This window comes from Nannobrachium achirus, assembly GCF_963921795.1.
Source record: "Nannobrachium achirus genome assembly, chromosome: 2".
Classification (NCBI taxonomy): Eukaryota; Metazoa; Chordata; class Actinopteri; order Myctophiformes; family Myctophidae; genus Nannobrachium; species Nannobrachium achirus.
In genome coordinates, this window is record NC_137811.1 from 48,150,314 (window position 1) to 48,164,892 (window position 14,579).

Here is a 14,579-nt window from a genome sequence, read left to right on the forward strand (position 1 = left end):
GGCCCCTCCCGCTAACTTTGGAAGCGCGTTATGAACGAACAATACGGACTATCGAAATATCCTTTGACTATGTTTATCGCATGGCTTCATAGATCATGTGTACTGGTTTTTAAGACATTTGAAGAAAATATGTAGGAAAAGGAGCAAAAAGTGTGTTTTGGAGAAAATTAAAGATGGCGGAAAATCTATCCTGGCGCAAATGGGCGTGGCCTATATGGGGAGATGCGTCTTGACCCAAGGAATCCAGGGAAAAAAGAATTTTAATTTTCCGATCTACGGTTCAAGAGTTACAGGCCAAAACGTAAAGTGGGCTGTTACAGCGCCACCATGAGGCCAAATGACACTATTATTTTTCCTTTAATCCTTGAAATCATTATGAACCTCCTCTCCATGTCTTGAAACTGTAGGCCCTATGGTTTGTGAGAGACAAATAATTGAATGTGAGTTTTTTGCGATTTCCATTCTAAGTCAATGGGGAAAATTAATTCACTAATAAATTAATATCAATTAAACTATAGAACCTTTCTCTTAGCAAGTTACTAGCACACCATTCCCGAGTAACCCGGTCGGTTTGACATATGGCGTGAGTGTGTGGCGCAAAAACTGTGGTCTGTGAAACGTGTCATCCACATGGATCAGGAAGATTGTGGAGAAACACATGTTTGCCCTAGTCGTGTAGTGATTAGGGAGTGTTATTGGTTTGTATTGATGGATCGTTAATAAAAGGTGTGTCTGTGTGTGTGTGTGTGTGTGTGTGTGTGTGTGTGTGTGTGTGTGGATCTCCTGATTAGGGAGTGTTATTGGTTTGTAATGATGGATTGTTATTAAAATGTGTGTGTGTGTGTGTGTGTGTGTGTGTGTGTGTGTGTGTGTGTGTGTGTGTGTGTGTGTGTGTGTGTGTGTGTGTGTGTGTGTGTGAGAGTGTGTTTGTTTGTGTGTCTGTGTGTCAGTTTTAATCAATCACAATTACATATTTCCTCAAAACATTAAGGCCTAGCCTAGACCCTATTCATATTAACCTGCATACATTTGTGTTACTTTTTGTGTGCATCCTGCTCCCACTGTGTCTGCATGCATGATGCACCACAAAGCTAACAGCAAAGCCGACGAACACTTTCATGTTATCCACTCATGCAACAGGAAAAAAACACTTCAAATCAATAGTTAGGCATGGCCCATACCAATAGACATTCAACAGAACTTACACTTAAGGCAGGATAAGTCTTTCTCTTTGGTTAAATAATAACAATGTAAAAATGATGTTTTAAGCTTTACAGAGAAAAAAACAATATAATACCTCACAAACACAATCACAATTACATATTTCCTCACAACGTTAAGGCCTAGCCTACACCCTATTCATATTAACCTGCATACATTTGTGTTACTTTTTAAGTGCATCCTGCTCCCACTGTGTCTGCATGCATGATGCACGACAAAGCTATATAACAGCAAACCAACGAACACTTTCATGTTATCCACTCACTCACACCATCGCCTCATGCAACAGGAAAAAACACATCCTGCGAGTCTGCATGTGGGCTTGTGGATCAGGGACCCCCAGATGTAAAAAATGACCACATGTGCTCACACGTCACACGTCACACTTGTCCCCTGCTCATATCTCCCCAACCATTGACCCCATCCATGCCAGATTTTACACACACTCCCCTTGCCTAACATACTACAACCTCCAAGGACCCCCGGAGCCCCAGGGACCCCCAGGTCCCTGGGGGACCCCCAGATGTAACACATGACCAAATGTGCAAAAATGACCAAATGAACACCCCAACAGGGCTGCTCACAGCCATTTCCCGGGGACCACCCACTCCTGGTGCTCCAGAACGGATGCAAAAGTGGTGGCGCCCCCAGTGGAGGACCCCCTGCCACTGCAGCGCACATAAAATGCTGTAACTCAACCTAGCAGCGTCCGGGAGAGCAGGGGCCAATTTTGTACAGTAAAATGTTACAAAGATGTTATCAGAGGTACAGTAGGACGTTCTTAGGGGATTGTCATTGTAATAGTGAACAGAACTATTATGGTGTTTTTTCAGTTAAATCTCAAAGTCCAGAGGTTTTGACTAAGTCCCATGTTTTTGTAGTGACTTTAAAACTATATTACTCCACCTTCTAAATAATGTGTTTTTGTTGTGACTTTAAAGCTATATTACTCCACTTTTGTACAGTAAAATCTTACAAAGATGTTATCAGAGGTAGAGTAAGACATTCTTAATGGATTCCCATTGTAATATTGAACAGAACTATTATGGTGTTTTTTGAGTTAAAGCTCAAAGTCCAGAGATTTTGTCTAAGTAATATGTTTACGTGTCGCATGTTTGTGACGCCCCCTAGGGGTCGAAGTGGAAATGCTTTTGGGGATCTGTTGAGTATGCCACCCGCAACCTGTGGTTGAAATTTAGTGTCGACTCAACCTTTTGTTTGTGAGTTAGGGCAATTTTTTGCCAAACGGGCCCCTCCCGCTAACTTTGGAAGCACGTTACGAACGAACGGTACGGACTATCGAAATATCCTTTGACTATGTTTATCGCGTGGCTTCATAGATCATGTGTACCGGTTTTTGAGACATTTGAAGAAAATATGTAGGAAAAGGAGCAAAAAGTGTGTTTTGGAGAAAATTCAAGATGGCGGAAAATCTACCCATACGCAAATGGGCGTGGCCTATATGGGGAGATGCGTCATGACCCAAGGAATCCAGGGAAAAAATAATTTTAATTTTCCGACCTACGGTTCAACAGTTACAGGCCAAAACGTAAACTGGGCTGTTATAGCGCCACCATGAGGCCAAATGACGTAATTATTTTTTGATTAATTCTTACAATCATTATGAACCTCCTCTCCAAGTCTTGAAACTGTAGCCCCTATGGTTTGCGAGAAAAAAATAATTGAATGCGATTCCCATTATAAGTCAATGGGGGAAATTAATTCACTAATAAATTAATATCAATTAAACTATAGAACCTTTCTCTTAGCAACTTGATAGCACACCATTCCCGAGCAAGCCGATCAATTTGACATATGGCGGGAGTGTGTGGTGCAAAAACTGTGGGAGGAGTAGCGTGCCAAACTTTTGGGGAATTGCATGGACAGACTTAAATATATAAATATGAGCAAGAACAATAAGTGTCCCCATGCTATGCATAGGCACACTTAATAAATATGAGCGAGAACAATAAGTGTCCCATGCTATGCATAGGCACACTTAATAAATATGAGCGAGAACAATAAGTGTCCCATGCTATGCATAGGCACACTTAACTAGAATTGACAGAGTCAATTTTGACAAGTGTGCCTGCAGCTCGCTAAATGCGCGACCTTGTGCGGCGGTTTGGACTGTGAGACCGTCCGCCGAGTCGTCTGCGTTTCGTCGTGAGAGGGTCGGTCCCCGTGAAAAACGCGTTCTGGCATGAAACGGTTACGTTTTGCGCGTTTGTGACGCCCCCTAGGGATCGAAGTGGAAATGCTTTTGGGGATCCGTTGAGTATGCCACCCCCGACCTGTGGTTGAAATTCAGTGTCGACTCGACCTATTGTTTGTGATTTATGGCTATTGTTAGCGAAACGGGCCCCTCCCGCTAACTTTGGAAGCGCGTTACGAACGAACGGTATGGACTATCGAAATATCCTTTGACTATGTTTATCGCGTGGCTTCATAGATCATGTGTACCGGTTTTTAAGACATTTGAAGAAAATATGTAGGAAAAGGAGCAAAAAGTGTGTTTTGGACAAAATTCAAGATGGCGGAAAATCTATCCATACGCAAATGGGCGTGGCCTATATGGGGAGATGCGTCATGACCCAAGGAATCCAGGGAAAAAATAATTTTTATTTTCCGACCTACGGTTCAAGAGTTACGGGGCAAAACGTAAAGTTGGCCGTTATAGCGCCACCATGAGGCCGAGTGATGTCATTATTTTTTGATTAATTCTTACAATCATTATGAACCTCCTCTCCAAGTCTTGAAACTGTAGCCCCTATGGTTTGCGAGAGAAAAATAATTGAATGCGATTCCCATTATAAGTCAATGGGGAAAATTAATTCACTAATAAATTAATATCAATTAAACTATAGAACCTTTCTCTTAGCAACTTGATAGCACACCATTCCCGAGTAAGCCGGTCGATTTGACACATGGCGCGAGTGTGTGGTGCAAAAACTGTGGGAGGAGTAGCGTGCCAAACTTTGGGGAAAAGTATGGACAGACTTAAGTAAATAAATATGAGCGATAACAATAAGTCTGCCCATGCTATGCATAGGCACACTTAAATATATAAATATGAGCGATAACAATAGTCTGCCCATGCTATGCATAGGCACACTTAATAAAGTTTCCCTAGAACTATAGTGTGTTGCCCTGTTAGGGCAACCACACTAACTAGAAAAGCAGTTCCTGCAGAAACTGCGTGGGCTCGCTCGAAACTGTTATGAAGTAATAGTAGAAAATGCATTTAAGCGCAAGGGTGTAAAAAAAAGTTTTTTTTTTTTTAAAAATTAAAAAAAAAAAAATTTTAAAGTTTTTTTGAAAAAAAAAGTTTTTTGGAAAAAAAAGTTTTTTTGAAAAAAAAAAATTGAAAAAAAAAAATTGAAATTTTTTTGAAAAAATTTTTTTTTGAAAAAAAAAAAGTTTTTTGAAAAAAAAGTTTTTTGAAAATTGAAAATTGGTATGGAACTGCCGATGGAATTAGATCTACAAATCATGGGGATGGGACTGGTTCTAGAATTAGATCTACAAATCATGAGGATGTGACTGGTTTTAGAATTAGATCTACAAATCATGTGGATGAGACAGGTGATGGATTTAGAGCTACAAATTATGGTATGGAACTGCCGATTGAATTAGATCTACAAATCATGGTCTGGGACTGGTTTTAGAATTAGATCTACAAATCATGTGGATGTGACTGGTTTTAGAATTAGATCTACAAATCATGTGGATGAGCTACAAATCATGGTATGGAACTGCCGATGGAATTAGATCTACAAATTAGGTCTACAAATCATGGGGATGGGACTGGTTTTAGAATTAGATCTACAAATCATGTGGATGTGACAGGTGATGGATTTAGAGCTAAAAATTATGGTATGGAACTGCCGATGGAATTAGATTTAAAAATCATGGGGATGGGACTGGTTTTAGAATTAGATCTACAAATCATGTGGATGTGACAGGTGATGGATTTAGAGCTACAAATTATGGTTTGGAACTGCCGATGGAATTAGATCTAAAAATCATTGGGATGGGACTGGTTTTAGAATTAGATCTACCAATCATGTGGAAGTGACTGTGTGTGTGTGTGTGTGTGTGTGTGTGTGTGTGTGTGCGTGCGTGCGTGCGTGCGTGCGTGCGTGCGTGTGTGTGCGAGTATGCATGTGTATGTGTGCATACATGCGTGCGTGCGTCCATGTGTTCCCTGGACCACACTTTGAGAACCAGATAAATAGCCGATCTACAAGCTCACAAAGTTACACAGTGCAACTTATTGTGAGCTTGTAAATCATGTGAGACCACTGACTCAGCACTGTAATTAAAGTTAATAAGGAGCACCTTTGCTTCTGAGCTGTAGAACTGTTTGTTCAAGATATGGGCCATATCCATTGGTTTGAATAGGGAGCGCAAGTGTACGAACTGATCGCTCTCCCGGAAACACGAAAAGTTGAAAACACATAGTTTTTGCTCGGGGAGTAGCTCGGTGAGTGGCTCTACGAACATTGCGATTCTGACGTTAAAAGGATCAATAATGTGCGCATGAGAGCAAGCTAGAAATGTTTGGGGGAAAATAAAAAAATTCCGAAAACCAGAAAAAAAATGACTTGAGGTGAATGGGGCGTCTGACTCTGAGGCGCGACCCGGCACTCAGAGGGCCATAGATGAAATTCTGTAAGTCTCTGTTTTATTTTAGTTGCACTTTACGAAACACGACGAGCGTGGCTACAAACGTGCCAAAAAACATGCATACATTTTAAATATTCTGGCCGTGAGGACGATTCGTTCAGAGAACTTCATTACTTTAAGAACAAGTCTCCCACACTCTAGCTACACTCTAGGACTGGTTTTCCCGCCAAAAATATCCCCAAAATACCCCAAAACACTCTACCTTTGGACTGCGATTGTGGAAGAACGGTATGACGTTTTCGAATACCGTTTGAACCACGATGAAGTCCAAAAGCGTGTGAACGTTTTTCAAGTTTGAATCGCGTTCCTACGTAAATGTATGCCAGAGTAATGAGGCTATAAAGTTTAGTGAAAAAGTAAAAATGTTAAAGTCAGATCCCATTAATTCTCTATGGGATGAAAGATTTATGAATAAAGTTAAATATTTCAAACAGTATAAACTTTTTTTCAAAATTATTAAAACAACAATGAAACTTCAAACCTCGCTGAACATTTCAAAGTTGGAACGAGGTTTTTATGTGAAAGTATGAAAGAGCTATAAGAGCACAAAGAATTTGCACCCACTTTTCTGCATAGACTCCCATTATAAGGAGGAAAAAATAAAGTTTAAAAGTTAAATATTTCAAAAAATATGAAATATTTTGAAAAGAAAAATTTAAGCAATCATCACTGTAGAAAGCTGAACATGTTGAAGTTGGAACAAAGTTTCTAGCACAAAGTGTGTTGAAGTAGTTAGAGGACGAAGAAAGGGTACGGAACCTTGGAAGTTCTAAATAAATATAAACTGGGGTATAACAAGGCGGACTCGCCTCCAGCGAGCCCACAATAAATATGAGCGAGAGTAATAAGTGGCCCATGCTATGCATAGGCACACTTAACTAGAATTGACAGAGTCAATTTTGACAAGTCTGCCTGCAGCGCGCTAAATGCGCGACCTCGTGCAGCGGTTCGGACCGTGAGACCATCCGCCGAGTCGTCCGCGTTTCGTTGTGAGAGGGTCGGTCCCCTCGAAAAACGCGTTCTGCCACGAAACGGTTTTGTTTGGCGCGTTTGTGACGCCCCCTAGGGGTCGAAGTGGAAATGCTTTTGGGGATTCGTTGAGTATGCCACCTGTTACGGCCACCACCTTTACCTTTGGGGACCGCAACATAAAGTGTACAAAGAGAACTGATTTAAAAGGGAATATATACATTTATTTCAAGAAAAGAGCTCCTTTACAGACATGTTGCAAAACACAGAATCACAGAACTTAACTAGAAATCAAAGTGTTTGACTGACTCAAAATGACCAAATCATAAAGCAAGGGTTTGTGAGAGGACAGAGGGATCGAGTCTCTGCTGCTGTTAGGCTGACGGTCCTCTGATAATAGTCTGTTCAAGAATGAGCTTTATAGAGGACATGCGAGGGCCCACGCCCAAGTCAGCAGCCATCCAGCCAATCAGAGCCAGGCCAACTTCCCAACACAGCTGTCAGACGTTGGCAATCAGCACCACACCTCTCCACACCAACTCTCCACCTCAGAAACAGGAACATAAAAAAGGCAAGGCAGCAGAACATACAAATAATGACCCTAGGGTCATAACACCTCCCCCCTTAAAATCAAACATTTACCCCTTACAAAATGTTTGATTACACAATACAAAACATATATATCTAACCCAAATGCAAATATACACTAATACGGCTGGCCACAATACTCTCCCTCCAAAAAAAACTCCCCCCAGAAGTTTTCCTTCACCCAGAAGAGCTCAAAGTGAGGCCCAGCCGACATTTCCAAGTTAAAGTTGCACCCCTCCCCTTACTTTCTCAAAACCCAACGCTGTAAACATGCTCAAATTCTTCACAAACACAACTCAAGTGGCATAACTAACCACCGTATTAACAAAAAAGGAATTAGTTGTAGGTGGGTGGCCCAATTAATCACCATTAACAAAAAATCCATTTTGTAGGTGGGTGACCCAATTAACCAACATATTAACAACACCATTCCATTTTGTAGGTTGGTGGCCCAATTTACCACTTTCTCAAACCAACCTGATTCAATTTGGTACGTGGGGATAAAAAACAATTCTATCCTTTCTCAATTTAGAATCAGTGACAAAGGAAACACATAAGTACACAACTAATTCAATTTGGTACGTGGGGGCAAAAACCAATCTTACCCTTTCTCAATTTAGAAAAAGTTGACACAACCATGGAACACAAACTAATTCAATTTGGTACGTGGGGGTAAAAACACTCACTTTACCCTTTCTCAATTTAGAACTAGTAAGGAACCCCAAATAAATGCAGACAAACATTTGAGCATATTCATTACACCTAACAGACTAACCAAACACACAAGTTCACAATAACTTTAAGTGGGCAAAGGACTCCAAACCCCCATTTACACAGTTACTGAGGACACAAGTGCGTTTTTAGGGAGAGGCAAACAAACTTGGTTGGCAGATTTATAACGCGACCAAAAATGCCTGCACAGACTTCACACCAATTTAGAATGCAATAGCAAATACCAATTGATAATTTATCAGCAGGTGGCACACACAGTAGGCTTGAGGGTTCTCAATTATGTGACAGTTTACTGAGGGGTAGGTAGTAGGTACTCCCTGTCAGCTCAAACCCTAATGTGCACACACATCAACTCACAATGGAGCTCCACCTCTCAGAGGTGGAAGGCCAGCTTAGACTTTTAAAGCCATACTGTGTAAGATGCCCAACTAGTGGTCATTAGCCCTATAGCAAACCGCGGTCGTGTCCGCGTCTTTCGGACGTTTTTCGTACCTTCAGACCCCCGCGTCTGCCTCCACCTCGCTGAGATCTATCTTTTAAGGGGTCCCTTGTTCCTGTGCGTTCAGTAATTCCAGAGATACGGACTCCTTCACCCTGCCTGGTAGGCGAAATTACCTAGAGAAGGGATGGTACAAACGGGCGACAACAAATATGGCTGCCATAGCGACCCCACTTCAAGATGCGCTGTGATTGGCCGGCAGTTGTATAACCCTCGCTGTGATTGGCCGGTAGTGTGATGACGCAATTTTGGCGCGAGATCCGGTCCACGGCAAGGATCTCAGTTTACATACAGAGAAGGCTTTACAGGCTGAAATTCACGGCGCGGATCTTCTAAAACTTTTGTGATTTAATAGTTAGGAGAATTTTAAGATTTGTTTTATAAAAAAAGTTACATAGTACAACTTTAAGTCTCCCCCCAGCATGATTGCAACCAACGGCCCTGTGGGTCAGGGAGAACGTGTCAGCCGTCGCCTCCACATCCTCACCTGAAACCACAGGCGCACTCACCCTGGTATACAGAGTACAGTCACTAGGACACCCTCTCCAGCAAGCCACTGCAACACACTCCCTTCCCTCCGACATGCTCACCGGCACCGCCTGTTAGAAGGGAGACACCACATATATTAACCAACCAGCCACCAAACATCACCCAATCCAAAATGTTCACAGGTGTGAGTCTGCACAAACTGAAATTACTAACATCATTATACAAACCTACCAAACCAACCCACAAAACTAACTTTTTGACGAGCCCCCAATTATGTTACGGCCACCACCTTTACCTTTGGGGACCACAACATAAAGTGTACAAAGAGAACTGATTTAAAAGGGAATATATACATTTATTTCAAGAAAAGAGCTCCTTTACAGACATGTTGCAAAACACAGAATCACAGAACTTAACTAGAAATCAAAGTGTTTGACTGACTCAAAATAACCAAATCATAAAGCAAGGGTTTGTGAGAGGACAGAGGGATCGAGTCTCTGCTGCTGTTAGGCTGACGGTCCTCTGATAATAGTCTGTTCAAGAATGAGCTTTATAGAGGACATGCGAGGGCCCACGCCCAAGTCAGCAGCCATCCAGCCAATCAGAGCCAGGCCAACTTCCCAACACAGCTGTCAGACGTTGGCAATCAGCACCACACCTCTCCACACCAACTCTCCACCTCAGAAACAGGAACATAAAAAAGGCAAGGCAGCAGAACATACAAATAATGACCCTAGGGTCATAACACCACCCCCGACCTGTGGTTGAAATTCAGTGTTGACTCGACCTATTGTTTGTGATTTATGGCTATTGTTTGCGAAACGGGCCCCTCCCGCTAACTTTGGAAGCGCGTTACGAACGAACGGTACGGACTATCGAAATATCCTTTGACTATGTTTATCGCGTGGCTTCATAGATCATGTGTACCGGTTTTTAAGACATTTGAAGAAAATATGTAGGAAAAGGAGCAAAAAGTGTGTTTTGGAGAAAATTCAAGATGGCGGAAAATCTATCCTGGCGCAAATGGGCGTGGCCTATATCGGGAGATGCGTCTTGACCCAAGGCATCCAGGGAAAAAATAATTTTAATTTTCCGACCTACGGTTCAACAGTTACAGGCCAAAACGTAAAGTGCGCTGTTATAGCGCCACCATGAGGCCAAATGACACTATTATTTTTTATTTAATCCTGGAAATCATTATGAACCTCCTCTCCAAGTGTTGAAACTGTAGCCCCTATGGTTTGCGAGAGAAAAATAATTGAATGTGAGTTTTTGCGATTCCCATTATAAGTCAATGGGGAAAATTAATTCACTAATAAATTAATATCAATTAAACGATACAACTTTTCTCTTAGAAAAGTAATAGCACACGATTCCCGAGTAAGCCGGTCGATTTGACATATGGCGCGAGTGTGTGGTGCAAAAACTGTGGGAGGAGTAGCGTGCCAAACTTTGGGGAATCGTATGGACCTAAATAAATAAATATAAGACATTTGAAGAAAATCTGTGGGAAAAGGAGCAAAAAGTGTGTTTTGGAGAAAATTGAAGATGGCGGAAAATCTATCCCTACGCAAATGGGCGTTTTTTTTTACAGACATGTTGCAAAACACAGAATCACAGAACTTAACTAGAAATCAAAGTGTTTGACTGACTCAAAATAACCAAATCATAAAGCAAGGGTTTGTGAGAGGACAGAGGGATCGAGTCTCTGCTGCTGTTAGGCTGACGGTCCTCTGATAATAGTCTGTTCAAGAATGAGCTTTATAGAGGACATGCGAGGGCCCACGCCCAAGTCAGCAGCCATCCAGCCATCCTGTAGCCCCTATTTTTTGAAAAAAAAGTTTTTTGAAAAAAAAAGTTTTTTGAAAAAAAAAGGTTTTTTGAAAATTGAAAATTGGTATGGAACTGCCGATGGAATTAGATCTACAAATCATGGGGATGGGACTGGTTCTAGAATTAGATCTACAAATCATGAGGATGTGACTGGTTTTAGAATTAGATCTACAAATCATGTGGATGAGACAGGTGATGGATTTAGAGCTACAAATTATGGTATGGAACTGCCGATTGAATTAGATCTACAAATCATGGGGATGGGACTGGTTTTAGAATTAGATCTACAAATCATGTGGATGTGACTGGTTTTAGAATTAGATCTACAAATCATGTGGATGAGCTACAAATTATGGTATGGAACTGCCGATGGAATTAGATCTACAAATTAGATCTACAAATCATGGGGATGGGACTGGTTTTAGAATTAGATCTACAAATCATGTGGATGAGACAGGTGATGGATTTAGAGCTACAAATTATGGTATGGAACTGCCGATTGAATTAGATCTACAAATCATGGGGATGGGACTGGTTTTAGAATTAGATCTACAAATCATGTGGATGTGACTGGTTTTAGAATTAGATCTACAAATCATGTGGATGAGCTACAAATTATGGTATGGAACTGCCGATGGAATTAGATCTACAAATTAGATCTACAAATCATGGGGATGGGACTGGTTTTAGAATTAGATCTACAAATCATGTGGATGTGACAGGTGATGGATTTAGAGCTAAAAATTATGGTATGGAACTGCCGATGGAATTAGATCTACAAATCATGGGTATGGGACTGGTTTTAGAATTAGATCTACAAATCATGTGGATGTGACTGGTTTTAGAATTAGATCTACAAATCATGTGGATGAGACAGGTGATGGATTTAGAGCTACAAATTATGGTATGGAACTGCCGATTGAAATAGATCTACAAATCATGGGGATGGGACTGGTTTTAGAATTAGATCTACAAATCATGTGGATGTGACTGGTTTTAGAATTAGATCTACAAATCATGTGGATGTGACAGGTTATGGATTTAGAGCTACAAATTATGGTATGGAACTGCCGATGGAATTAGATTTAAAAATCATTGGGATGGGACTGGTTTTAGAATTAGATCTACAAATCATGTGGATGTGACAGGTGATGGATTTAGAGCTACAAATTATGGTTTGGAACTGCCGATGGAATTAGATCTAAAAATCATTGGGATGGGACTGGTTTTAGAATTAGATCTACCAATCATGTGGAAGTGACTGTGTGTGTGTGTGTGTGTGTGTGTGTGTGTGTGTGTGTGTGTGTGTGTGTGTGTGTGTGTGTGTGCGTGTGAGTATGCATGTGTATGTGTGCATACATGCGTGCGTGCGACTGTGCGTCCATGTGTTCCCTGGACCACACTTTGAGAACCAGATAAATAGCCGATCTACAAGCTCACAAAGTTACACAGTGCAACTTATTGTGTGCTTGTAAATCATGTGAGACCACTGACTCAGCACTGTAATTAAAGTTAATAAGGAGCACCTTTGCTTCTGAGCTGTAGAACTGTTTGTTCAAGATATGGGCCATATCCATTCGTTTGAATAGGGAGCGCAAGTGTACGAACTGATCGCTCTCCCGGAAACACGAAAAGTTGAAAACACATAGTCTTTGCTCGGGGAGTGGCTCGGTGAGTGGCTCTACGAACATTGCGATTCTGATGTTAAAAGGATCAATAATGTGCGCATGAGAGCAAGCTAGAAATGTTTGGGGGAAAATAAAAAAAATCCGAAAACCAGAAAAAAAAATGACTTGAGGTGAATGGGGCGTCTGAGGCGCGACCCGGCACTCAGAGGGCCATAGATGAAATTCTGTAAGTCTCTGTTTTATTTTAGTCGCACTTTACGAAACACGACGAGCATGGCTACTAACGTGCCAAAAAACATGCATACATTTTGAATATTTTGGCCGTGAGGACAATACATTCACAGTAAATCTGGGAACAAGAAAAAATCTCCTCCACTCTAGCCACACTCTAGGAATGGTTTTCCCGCCAAAAATACCCCCCAAATACCCCAAACCACTCTACCTTTGGACTGCGATTGTGGAAGAACGGTATGACGTTTTCGAATACCGTTTGAACCATGAAGAAGTCCAAAGGCGTGTGAGCGTTTTTCAAGTTTGAATCGCGTTCCTACGTAAAAGTATGCCAGAGTAATGAGGCTATAAAGTTTTGTGAAAAAGTGAAAATTTGAAAGTCAGATCCCATTCATTCTCTATGCGATGAAAGATTTATGAATAAAGTTAAATATTTCAAACAGTATAAACTTTTAAATAATTTCGAAAACAACAATGAAACTTCAAACCTCGCTGAACATTTCAAAGTTGGAACGAAGTTTTTATGTGAAAGTATGAAAGAGTTATAAGAGCACAAAGAATTTGCACCAGAAAAGTGGGCACTTTTTTGCATAGACTCCCATTATAAGGAGAAAAAATAAAAGTTTAAAAGTTAAATATTTCCGAAAATATGAAATATTTTGAAAAGAAAAGTACAAGCACACATCACTGTAGAAAGCTGAACATGTTGAAGTTGGAACGAAGTTTCTAGCACAAAGTGTGAGGGAGTTGAAAGATGCCGAAGAAAGTGGTCGGACCCTTGGAAGTTTTAAAGAAACTAGAAAAGCAGTTCCTGCAGAAACTGCGTGGGCTCGCTCGAAACTGTTATGAAGTAATAGTAGAAAATGCATTTAAGCGCAAGGGTGTAAAAAAGTTTTTTTGAAAAAAAAAAGTTTTTTGAAAAAAAACAAAAGATTTTTTGAAAAAAAAATTGAAAAAAAAAAGTTTTTTGAAAAAAAAAAAAATTGAAAAAAAAAATTTGAAAAAAAAAATTGAAAAAAAAAAAAAAAAAATTTAAATTAAAAAAAAAAAACATTTTTGAAAAAAAAAATTTTTGAAAGAAAAAGTTTTTTGAAAATTGAAAATTGGTATGGAACTGCCGATGGAATTAGATCTACAAATCATGGGGATGGGACTGGTTTTAGAATTAGATCTACAAATCATGTGGATGTGACTGGTTTTAGAATTAGATCTACAAATCATGTGGATGAGCTACAAATTATGGTATGGAACTGCCGATGGAATTAGATCTACAAATTAGATCTACAAATCATGGGGATGGGACTGGTTTTAGAATTAGATCTACAAATCATGTGGATGTGACAGGTGATGGATTTAGAGCTAAAAATTATGGTATGGAACTGCCGATGGAATTAGATCTACAAATCATGGGGATGGGACTGGTTTTAGAATTAGATCTACAAATCATGTGGATGTGACTGGTTTTAGAATTAGATCTACAAATCATGTGGATGAGACAGGTGATGGATTTAGAGCTACAAATTATGGTATGGAACTGCCGATTGAAATAGATCTACAAATCATGGGGATGGGACTGGTTTTAGAATTAGATCTACAAATCATGTGGATGTGACTGGTTTTAGAATTAGATCTACAAATCATGTGGATGTGACAGGTGATGGATTTAGAGCTACAAATTATGGTATGGAACTGCCGATGGA

The 14,579-nt window shown here is 40.4% G+C and overlaps 1 protein-coding gene across 1 annotated transcript in view; it reads left to right on the forward strand.

The window, feature by feature from the left end:
• The window catches only part of LOC308280672 (aromatic-L-amino-acid decarboxylase-like), a gene marked incomplete at both ends in the record, with an annotated part of 153,583 nt that overhangs the window by 118,005 nt on the left and 20,999 nt on the right, over window positions 1–14,579 (forward strand). The window lies entirely within an intron of this gene.